The sequence below is a fragment of the Emys orbicularis genome, chromosome 10, assembly GCF_028017835.1.
Source record: "Emys orbicularis isolate rEmyOrb1 chromosome 10, rEmyOrb1.hap1, whole genome shotgun sequence".
Classification (NCBI taxonomy): Eukaryota; Metazoa; Chordata; order Testudines; family Emydidae; genus Emys; species Emys orbicularis.
The window spans coordinates 52,333,753-52,344,145 of NC_088692.1; positions in this window are offsets into that span (position 1 = coordinate 52,333,753).

A 10,393-nucleotide genomic window follows, 5' to 3' on the forward strand; every position below is an offset into this window, starting at 1 on the left:
AGACAGGCTGAAAAAATAATAATAAAAAAATAGTTTTTGTCCCAAAACTTTCAGCTTTCAAACGAAATGTCAAAAATCTTCTGGTGAAAATTTAATTGTGATTTTTATTTTGTTCTGTTTTCATTGAAGTTTTCTGCAGAAGCCCCCCCCCCTTCTTGCTCCCTCTAGTTTTCTGACCAGCTCCAGTGCCGATTCTCCTTTGCCTTGCAGCTCTTTACATCAACGCAAAATAAGCGTCAAATGGTGCATCCGCCTGACATAGAACCATTTTACACACTCTTTGCACCAGTGGAAATGACTGCACAAAGTGATGGGGTAATGAAGAACCAGGCCCTTTAAATATGGGGAGGGAGAGAAACTTGCTTTCTCATTTACCCCAAAGAGCTGGTGGATTCCTCAGATGCAATCAGCCGGAGTGTGGCTTTTAGACCAAGCCCTGTGCTAGGGGTGGTGTGGAGCAGTGGCTCTCAGCCAGGGGTACATGTACCTCTGGGGGTACGCAGAGGTCTTCCAGGGGGTACATCAACTCATCTAGATATTTGCCTAGTTTTACAACAGACTACACAAAAAGCACTAGCGAAGTCAGTATAAACAAAAATTTCATACAGACAATGACTTGTTTAGACTGTTCTATATACCATACACTGAAATGTAAGTACAGTATGTATATTCCAATTGATTTATTTTATAATTATATGGTAAAAATTAGAAAGTAAGCAATTTTTCAGTACTGTGACACTTTTTTGTATTTTTATGTCTAATTTGGTAAGCAAATCGTTTTTAAATGAGGTGAAACTTATGGGTACACAAGACAAAACAGACTCCTGAAAGGGGTACAGTAGTCTGGAAAGGTTGACAGCCACTGGTGTGGAGTTACAGTAACTTCTGGAGGAACAATGTTTCTAGGAGCACAGCCGCTCGACAGCACTGCTCAGGAATTTTTTGATGAAACTTTTTTTTGTTGAAACTGAAACATTTCACAGGAATGGGTCAGTTTTGACAAATCTCTTGACTTGAGACTTTTTTTGGGGGTGGGGGAGGGAAGGGTTAGAAATTGTTGAAAGATCCCATGTCAACACTTTTAAAGTGAAAAATATTGGGTTTTTTCGTTTGAACTGATTTTTTGTGTGTTTAAAAATGTAAGCTAATTACAGTACAAAATTTTCTTCTAAAAATGGTCAAAATCACAACAAAACACTTTGAATAACCTGAACAGAAAATTCTTTTGGATTTTTGGTTTGTGGAAAATTTTCAAAATTTTGACTTCTTGTCCTGATTTGGGATGAGAAAAATTTCCAAAATCTCAAATTTTCATGGGATGTGAAAACCATTTCCCACCCAGCTGTACTACTGGAAAGGGTGTAATCTCCTGCCCCCCCAAGAAGACAGATGATTTGTGAAAGGGAAGTGTAGGAATAGTTAAATATATGCAGTTTTACAATGAGACATACATTTGCTTTTTATAGAAGGTGATATAAATAAAGGAAGTGCCATCTTTCTGCCAGCTGCCCCTCAACCCAGTCAGAGTTAATGGGCTGGTTTCTTAGAGGAGTCTCAGCAGAGCTGGATCCGGAGGGGTTTGGAAAAGGAGAAGGTAATTGCTTGACTGAGCCATCATGGGACGGTGATCCAGGCATGGAGGAAAACATGGAGTTGTTTGAGTGGGGAGTTGACCAATGGACAGAGGAGGCTGGCCTGAGGCTGTGATGGGATGAGACTGAAGAGGATGAGGAGGGATGGGCAGAGTTGTGAATGGTCTGAATGGTGGGAACAAGAAGCTGGAGTTTGATTTTTAAGGGGGAAGCGCTAGAGACTCCATTAAATCTATATGGGGCTTCACTATTGCCAATCTGTTTTAAGAACATAAGAACGGCCATAGTGGGTCAGACCAATGGTCCATTTAGCCCAGTATCCTCTCTACTGACAGTGGCCAATGCCAGGTGCTTCAGAGGGAATGAACAGAACAGAAAAACATTGAGTGATCCATCCCCTGTCATCCACTCCCAGCTTCTGGCAGACAGAGGTTTAGGGACACCCAGAGCTTAGGGTTGCATCCCTGACTGTCTTGGCTAATTGATGGACCTATCCTCCATGAACTGATCTAATTCTTTTTTTAACCCTGTTATAGTTTTGGCCTTCACAACATCCCCAACAACAGCATTTTGCACTCCTTTTGCATTGATGTAAATGGCGATAAGGCCATTTTACAGGAAAGGTGCTCAGATATTCTAGTGATGGGCAGCAGCACAAAACCTACAGACAGAGGCTGTGAAAGAGGGGAAGCTGTTTAAGTGATTCAAAAGGGGGTGATGGAGTCAGAGCATGAGCAGGGAAGAAGACTATAAACCTCTTACTGCCAACTGGCAAGGGGCACAGAGGGGGCTGCATAGGGGTCACAGGGATCTCCGGAGTCTGGGATGTACTTTCTAGTCCACCAAAGAGTGTCATATGAGGTCTCAGATAAAAGCTGGTGTCACACTGGTCGTGCATATCATTGTAAAACACATGCATGGATGATGTGTACGGAGTGATGTGTGCAAACTGAAAATTGGGTTCCTAAGGTCTGTGTCTAGGGACTGGTGACCAGCAAAGGTGAAAAACAGGTTTTCTGTCAGATGAGAAATGTTTATCTAGCTGGCTGTTTACATGTCAATTCAGTATTGTCGAGTTCACAATGGTCTCCTCTCACTGGTCTGAACAGAATGCTAATGAAGGGTTGTGAAAACGTCAGCGAGAGAAAAGAACTGGAAAAATGAAGCAGTAGGGGTGTGTGGGGAACCCTCTCTTGAGGCGCACACCAGGGTTTGCTGTGGTATATTTGACTAAGAAGATACCTTGGCCTCTTCACTGAGGCTGTCTGTTTACTTCAAGTTTGCTCCATGAAAAAGGGGTCTGTCTTGACCCAGGTTTGGTTGAAAATGCTAGAGAAAACTCTGGGCAAGATGAGCTTCTTCAGACACAAGGTTAACCTGTTAGTTAAGTTTAGTGTCTAGAATTGTGCTATGGTTTTCTTTCACTAGTAATCATTTGTTACCAATTCTCTCACTCACTGTTACTTGAATCTCTGTTCTTTGTTAATATGTAGATCCTTGTTTTCACTGTAAATAGAACGAAGTGTGGTGGTGTTGAGCAAAGTCATGGCGCCGAGCTGAATCTTGCAAGCTAGTGTGTACTGTTCCTTTGGGAACAGCAGGCTGGGTAATTGTGTCCATGTTCAGTGGAGCAGAGGCTGGACTCTACAGGGAAATCTTGGAGGGCTCGGGGATTGGTGTGCGTACAGGCTAGCGATGGACAGAGTGTTGCCAGAGGCTGGTGGAGTCAGGCAGCTGACCCACAGCAGGCACAGACATGGTTTCTTCATGCTAAAGACAGATGGTGGGGAGGTGCCCCCATGGCCTATACACTGCTCATGATGCTGTCATTAAATGGGATGAGGAGGGGGGGGGAACGAAGAAGTGAAGTTAGTCAGATAAATGACTCGTGGTGAATTGCTTGCTCAGCTCTAATTGGAGTTTTGATGTCTGAAGGTTCTACCTCCCTGCTTGGATCGCTTGCTTTTCTGGGGAGCATGGGCCCTCTTTTTGTCCAGACAGGGTCATCAGCATCCTGGCTGAGTGCTTTGGAAAGCCAGGCCTCAACAGAGGAAGCAGGATTTGCAATTTTATCACTTTCCACTAATCCCACTATTCTGATATTCTTCCTACTCAGCCGGCTACGGTCCTGAGGTGGAATTTTAAGCCTTTATTTTCTAGTGTTGGAGAAGTAGCTACAATAAGTCCTTTATCTGACCTGGCTATTTTTATGGGGTATTTCATCATCATGCCTCAGCTTGTCAGCTCTGTCAAAGCCTGGAAACTCTGGTATCTGCCCAAGCGTAGACTTGAATGTCCTCGTGTTTAGTGACATAGTCACTTTGGCTAACCTTTTCTCCTCTTAATGTTTGCAGGAAGGCCTGCAAAAGTCCCACTGAATGGGAGCAAGCAGAATTTGGTATGAATGTGTGACATTCACCCGAAGGTGGACTGAAAATGACGGCTGTTAGAATTTCTGGCCTTATTCTTTAGTAGACAAGATTGGGGCCCTGTTGTGCTGGGCGCTGTCCATATATCTGTGTTCTCTCTCACACACACACCCTCTCTCTCTCTGCCCCCAAAGAGCTTATAACTGAAATAGACAAAGGAAGCATTGCTATCTCCATTTTACAGAGATTAAGGGACTTGCCCAGGTCACACAGGTTGTGTATGGTTGAACCCAGGTCTCTTAAGATTGAGTCCTGTGCCTTAGCCACAATGCCAGGCTTCCTCTGACTTAAACCTCACCCATGAGGACAGAGGCCACAATAGGCAAGGTGCTTGTCTAGTGCTCCAAACATCAGGTTAAAACACCCTAAACTCCCTGCGGCCACAGGCTCAAATGCCAGCAGAACTGACGCAGATTTTCATCCTTCTGCGGTATGTGAAGGGAATATCATAGGGCCAAAGTGTCTTTAGAAGGCGACTTCATATTAGCGCTGTGGAGACATCGAGGACCATATGATCATTTCCATAAGAGCAGGACTTGGGTCCCAGGGTCCCTGTCCCCGATTTCCCCTCCTTCCGCTCCCCCATTAAGGTGGCTGTATTTCAGTGGTTCTGCTTGCGCTCTTTGGCCTGAAAGGTGTTACAGAAACAATGGACCGAATCCTCAGCTGGTGTAACACAGCCCAAAGCATGTAGTTATTCCTAAGGATTCAACTATTCACTTCTCCACCTGGAAACTGCCCTAAAACATAGCTCTAATAACGTGGCTGGTAAATTTCTATCCAAAAACTCTTTGAGGGAGGGAAAAAAAATGTTGGCAAAATTCTTCCTGGCTGTTTTTTTTCCCCACCAGCTCTTGTTGGTGGATTTCTTTAGCTCTGCACTGTCCTCCAGGACTTGGCTTGATTAGGGAGTGCTGGGTGGGGATGTTAGATTTGCCTTCCCCAAGTGAGGGGGAAGAGCAGGGAAGGTTTTAGAAAGAGGAAAAACCACCCAATCCACTCTGCAAACCTCCATGGCAGCAGACAGGCGAAGGAAAGGAGAGGGCGAGAGGCAGCAGCTTGCAAAATTAATATAAATGGCCTAATTCCTGTGTCAGAGGAGCTGAGAGCTTCTCGTTTTATTGCCTCTGGAGGAGGGTTGGGGGTCTGGGCCAGGCTGATCAGATCCATTAATACAACCCCAGCCTCACAACTGTTGCAAAGACAGACCAAATCAAGCAAACCCCCTGTTGTCCAAAGGCGATGCTCAAGGGAGAAAGAAGTGATCAGAGGTTTGCCTGATCCTGAGAATGGATTGCAATAATCAGAATCCCCGGAGCCTTTAGAGATGGGAAGAGGAAGAAGGCTATCTAGAAACTAACATGAGACAGTGAGAGAAGAGAGAAAGCATAAAGGAACCTGTTGCAGTGTTGGCATAGCTGCGGTTGGGAGACCAGCCTTTGGAATCCCATATCCTGGGACGGCAGTGTCAGGGGCTGGTATAGTTTTCAGACTGATTAACCCTAGGTCCCAGCATTAGCACAGCCATGTCAGAGAGCGCCGAGGGTAGATTTCAGGGAGCTGAGGCCTCAATCTCATGCAGCCCCCAGGAGGAGGCTGAACGTGTGGCTTTCTGGGAGATTAGCCCTCAATCTTTCAGCATCTACGACTTGGACGGTGGCTTCAGAGAGCGGAACGGCTGGCTTTCTGCGTGCGTGGGGATTAGCTGTTGAGAAAACCAGCAACAGAGGGTTTGCTGTTGTGTTCTGAAGGTCGCTGCCTGCTCTGCCTGCTGGGTATTTGCTGTCTGGCTATTTTGTTGCCTAAGGCGGAATCCCCAGTGGACGGGGAGGCTTCTCCAGGGTGGATGAGCATTGGAATCGCCACAGCTCTTTATGTGGGAGTCAGGCAGAAATAATTAGGGAGGTGAAAAGGCAGCAGCAGTTGTCATGGGTGGGGGGCCCAAGATACTGCAGGATGCTGTTAATTGCTCCTAGAGAGCCGGAGTCAGGTGTTAAATAAATATTGTGGCCTACCAGCTGGGGGAATGAATTCAGGCTGAGCTCGCTGCTGCCTGCCGAAATGTACTGCAAAGAGTCTGGCGGGGTCTGGACAATGCATCCAGCAGGAGAGATGGCTAATTTTGTTTTTGCTGGAGGCAATTATGCTTTAAATCTCTCCCTGGGGTGGCAGCTGCTTTGGCTTAAAGATCATATGACCAAACAAGCTGGGCCATTCTGCTCAGCCAGAGGGATCTGTTGTTTATAGTGACCTAGCTTCCAGCTGGAGGCTGGGCTCCTTTGTCCTTTACCTGGCACATTGTGGGCAACGGCAGTGCAAGCTTCCCTTCCCCCCCACACACACTCAGGGCGAGAGGGGCTTTTAGTCTGCATGGTTCAGTCTCTGACCAGGCGGCCAGTCGCTCTTATGTGGAACTGTGCCTAAGGCTACACCAGTTGATTACCCAGCTGCTGGGAGGTAGTGACCACTGGCAGTCGATCCACAGCATAGGTGAGGGTAGCCTTAATTTGTACCCAGGTGGCCCTGGCTCCTATAGGAACTGCCAACAACCCCTGTCATGCCACCCTGCCAGTCCTGGAATGCCCCTGTCCTGGGAGCTCTTGTGGGAGAGTGGGGTAGGCCCAGCGGCTCCCTGCACTAGGGGAATTCCTCTGGGAAGGGGGGTGTCTAGTGGCATTGTGACCCCTTGGTGCCCACAAAGGGGCTGTATGGCAATGAAGAATTAATCCCAGAGGCTCATGATCGCCTAGGCCTGAGCCATCCAGACAGCTTTGCTCTGCTGCAGCTAATGATTCTCTGCAGCGTGGGTGTAATAACGTGAACCCTGCCCACATGAGCCCCTCATTCCCCCGCAGAGGACAGTGACTTGGCTCAGAGTACTGCAACTTCTGCCTGGTGGAGAACTAGCTCTTCCAGGGCCATTTGTTCTATTTAACAGCTTAATTTTGGAGTTGAGCTGATGTGTGTAGAGTTGACGCTGGCTCACCGACTCTTGTATGGCTTTTATTGGAGTGCATGCACACCCAGGGCTTACTGCAATTGGTGCTTGTAAAAACAATGGAAGCAATCATTAATTAGCTTTAACAGCAGGCTAGGTACAGGCAGGGATGGAGATAGGGAGTTATGCTTAGAAGAGAGGCTAAGGGAATTAAATTGGGTGTAATTTATGTGCCATGGACCAGATGAGCTGGGAAATCTTGTGGCCCCCCCATAAACTTACACAGTGCACATTTCCTGAGCTGCTTTTCCTTTCCATCTTCTCTTCCAGCCTCTCAGTCCATGATGCCACCTTAGGCTGTCAGGTCCAGAGGCCAAATGCAGAAGTGGTGTGTGTAGCAGACGGGATGTAGGTTATGTGTTGGTAAGTGGTTATGAGACTTAGGGTATGTCTTCACTAGCAACGTTAAAGCGCTGCCGTGGCAGCACTTTAGCGTGGCTGTGTAGTCGCGGCACCAGCGCTGGGAGAGAGCTCTCCCAGCGCTGTAAAAAAACTACCCCCACGAGGGGAATAGCTCCCAGCGCTGGTGCACTGTCTACACTGCCACATTACAGCGCTGAAACTTGCAGCGCTCAGGGGGTGTTTTTTCACACCCCTGAGCGAGAAAGTTGCAGCGCTGTAAAGTGCCAGTGTAGACAAGCCCTTAGGATCACCTCTGAATATGGCCCAAATTTCTTGCCCTGAATAGTTTACAGTCTAAATAAAGCCCATATTGCAAGGACATGTTCTACAACAGGGGTCAGCAACCTTTCAGAAGTGGTGTGCTGAGACTTCATTTATTCACTCTGATTTAAGGTTTTATGTGCCAGTCATACATTTTAAAGTTTTTAGAAGGTCTCTTTCTATAAGTCTATAATATAGAACTAAACTATTGTTGTGTGTAAAGTAAATAAGTTTTAAAAATGTTTAAGAAGCTTCATTTAAAATTAAATTAAAATGCAGAGCCCCCCGGACCGGTGGCCAGGACCCGGGCAGTGTGAGTGCCACTGAAAATCAGCTCACGTGCTGCCTTCGGCACACGTGCCATAGGTTGCCTACCCCTGGTCTACAACAACAGATACAAAAAGAGATTCTCTGTCTACAGCCTCACTACATTCCAGGCTCCCCTGGTTCTTTGGTTTTTAAGAGTATTTGATAAAATCAAGATCTGTTCCCTACTTGAAATCATCATTCTCTTCTCTCTGTGACATCATAATTATTTTTATAGCAACCAGTTGTAAGGTGACAAAGGAAAGATTGTATCTTTGGGTGGGGTTGAGGAGGCGGAGAGAGACTGCAGAGGCCAATAACTGGTTAAACACAGGTGCTGATTACATGCAGAGATCAATACCCTAAACTGGATCTTCTGTTCCACCTTTTCCCTGCCTGCATTGAGGAAGTGCCTCTCTATTATCTAGTGAAATTAACAGCCAGGCATTAAAACACCTTAGAAACTGATCCAGAGCACCTTGCGCCTCAGTAATTCAAGAGTTAACTACTCAGCCCTCACTCAAGTCAGCTGGATTCTCTTCTTGGAACATAATCCTCCTGGCTGCATGTCCATGTTCTTGCGTGGAATGGATTCTTATTCTTTGCTCTTCATTTGCCGCTCTGTGCAAAGACCATGATCTGCAAATATAATTGCAGCGACTGGATCACAGGTCTAGAGATTTGGGAGAATCCTTTGCAAATATTTGCAAGTCTCTGCACTGAACCTTGTGAATATGTTGTGAAACCTAAAGGCTGAACGTAATTGGCAATTTGAGCTTGCATACCAGACCCGGGACATAAATTGCAAGAGGTTGTGCACACCTGCTACAAAATACCTACATAAATAGACTTCACTTACACATGCTTGGATCAATCTCTTCTTTTCTCCACTCCCCCCCATGCCCCAATAGCATGCAACCTGGTGGGGATGTTAAACTATGATACACTTGACTGACTCCATTCTAGGATCATATCCTTCCCATTAAAAGGTGACCACAGCTAAACACCATTCACGTGGCAAGGTCTAAGCAGTGCCCTTTATCGTAACTGCCCTATGTCTGAGGGGGAGATTGTATTTTTCAAAGGGCAAGCTATTTATTATTATTTTGTTAAACACCGACTGCTCAGAGCCATTCAAAACTCGAGAAAAGAGATGGTCCCAGCCTCAGGGCGCTTGCTGCCTAAATAGATCTATTACATGAATCTGCAGCTAAACAGTTTTGAGGTGGTATGTGCTAGGGTGAAAGTGACTAAAGGAGGAGTTTGCATACTTCACTGTGGGCTAGAAAACAGTCGAGCTGCCTTTTCTGTGAGAAGCTGTGGCTATCCCCCAAAAGGAGTAAGTAACTCTTCAGGGCTGGAGGGTCAGTTGGTCCCACCTCTTGAATACAAAGGGCAGCCTTCCCAGCCTGCATCTCCTTTTACACCAGGAGGGAGATTGTGAGATCTGTGGTGTTCTTTAGTAGCTCTTTTTTAAGACTCCCCGGGAAGTTTAGTCTTGAGTAGGCAACAGAAGACTGGTTTGTTCCTCTAGGCAGAATTCCTGTCATTGGCAGAGAGAGGGTCTGTTCTACATAGCTGGGCTGCAGGTCCCCAAAGTCCTCTGCTCTCATTTCCGTGTGTGTGTGTGAGAGACATATACACGCACACGATGCGCCTCTGCAAAGCCCCTCACTGGATGGGAGCTTCATCAGTTTCCAGCCAGACCAGTTTGGTGACTTGGCTTAACCAAGGGGCAGCGGACAAACACTGCAGCTGGAGGCAGCACGTAACTGGAAAAGCTTTACCCTAGACAACACCTCTCATGTGGGTTTTGCATCTTCCTGAATAGAGGGATGGAGATGGCTGGCTGCTTGCGTTTGCCCCTACTTAGGAACCTGCAGCAGATTGGCTCTGTCCTCCCCTTACTCTTACAAGACATATGGTTGCAGGCTGATATCTTCTGGATCTCCTGGCCCTCAGTCCTTGGTGTGTTAGCTAAAGGTCCACAAGCAAGCAACCAACCCCCTATGATGACTATATTACTTTGGAACTGAGATCTTTCCCCTTCTCAATATCTTCCCAGCCCTGACTGCCTCTGCAGCCAATTCAGATGGCTTCAAAGAAACTAGGGCTTATTATTGGGTGGACTTTCCCCTTCCCAGGCAGGCAATAACCCTCTGATTCTTCTTTTAAGCATGATCCCTCTGTTTTGCTTTGTTGCCCTAATAATTTTACACTTTGTCTCTATTAAACCACGTTCTTCATTTGCAAATCGGGTCACTTGAGGTCCAAGGCCGTCTGAATGTTGTTACGTTGGGCCCTGTTATTTGTTGAACTTCCAGTGCTGAGCTTTATTGGTGGAATGCAAGATCTCCGGCGCCTGGTGTTATAAATGAGCAAGGCCCCCACACTGACCCCTTGGT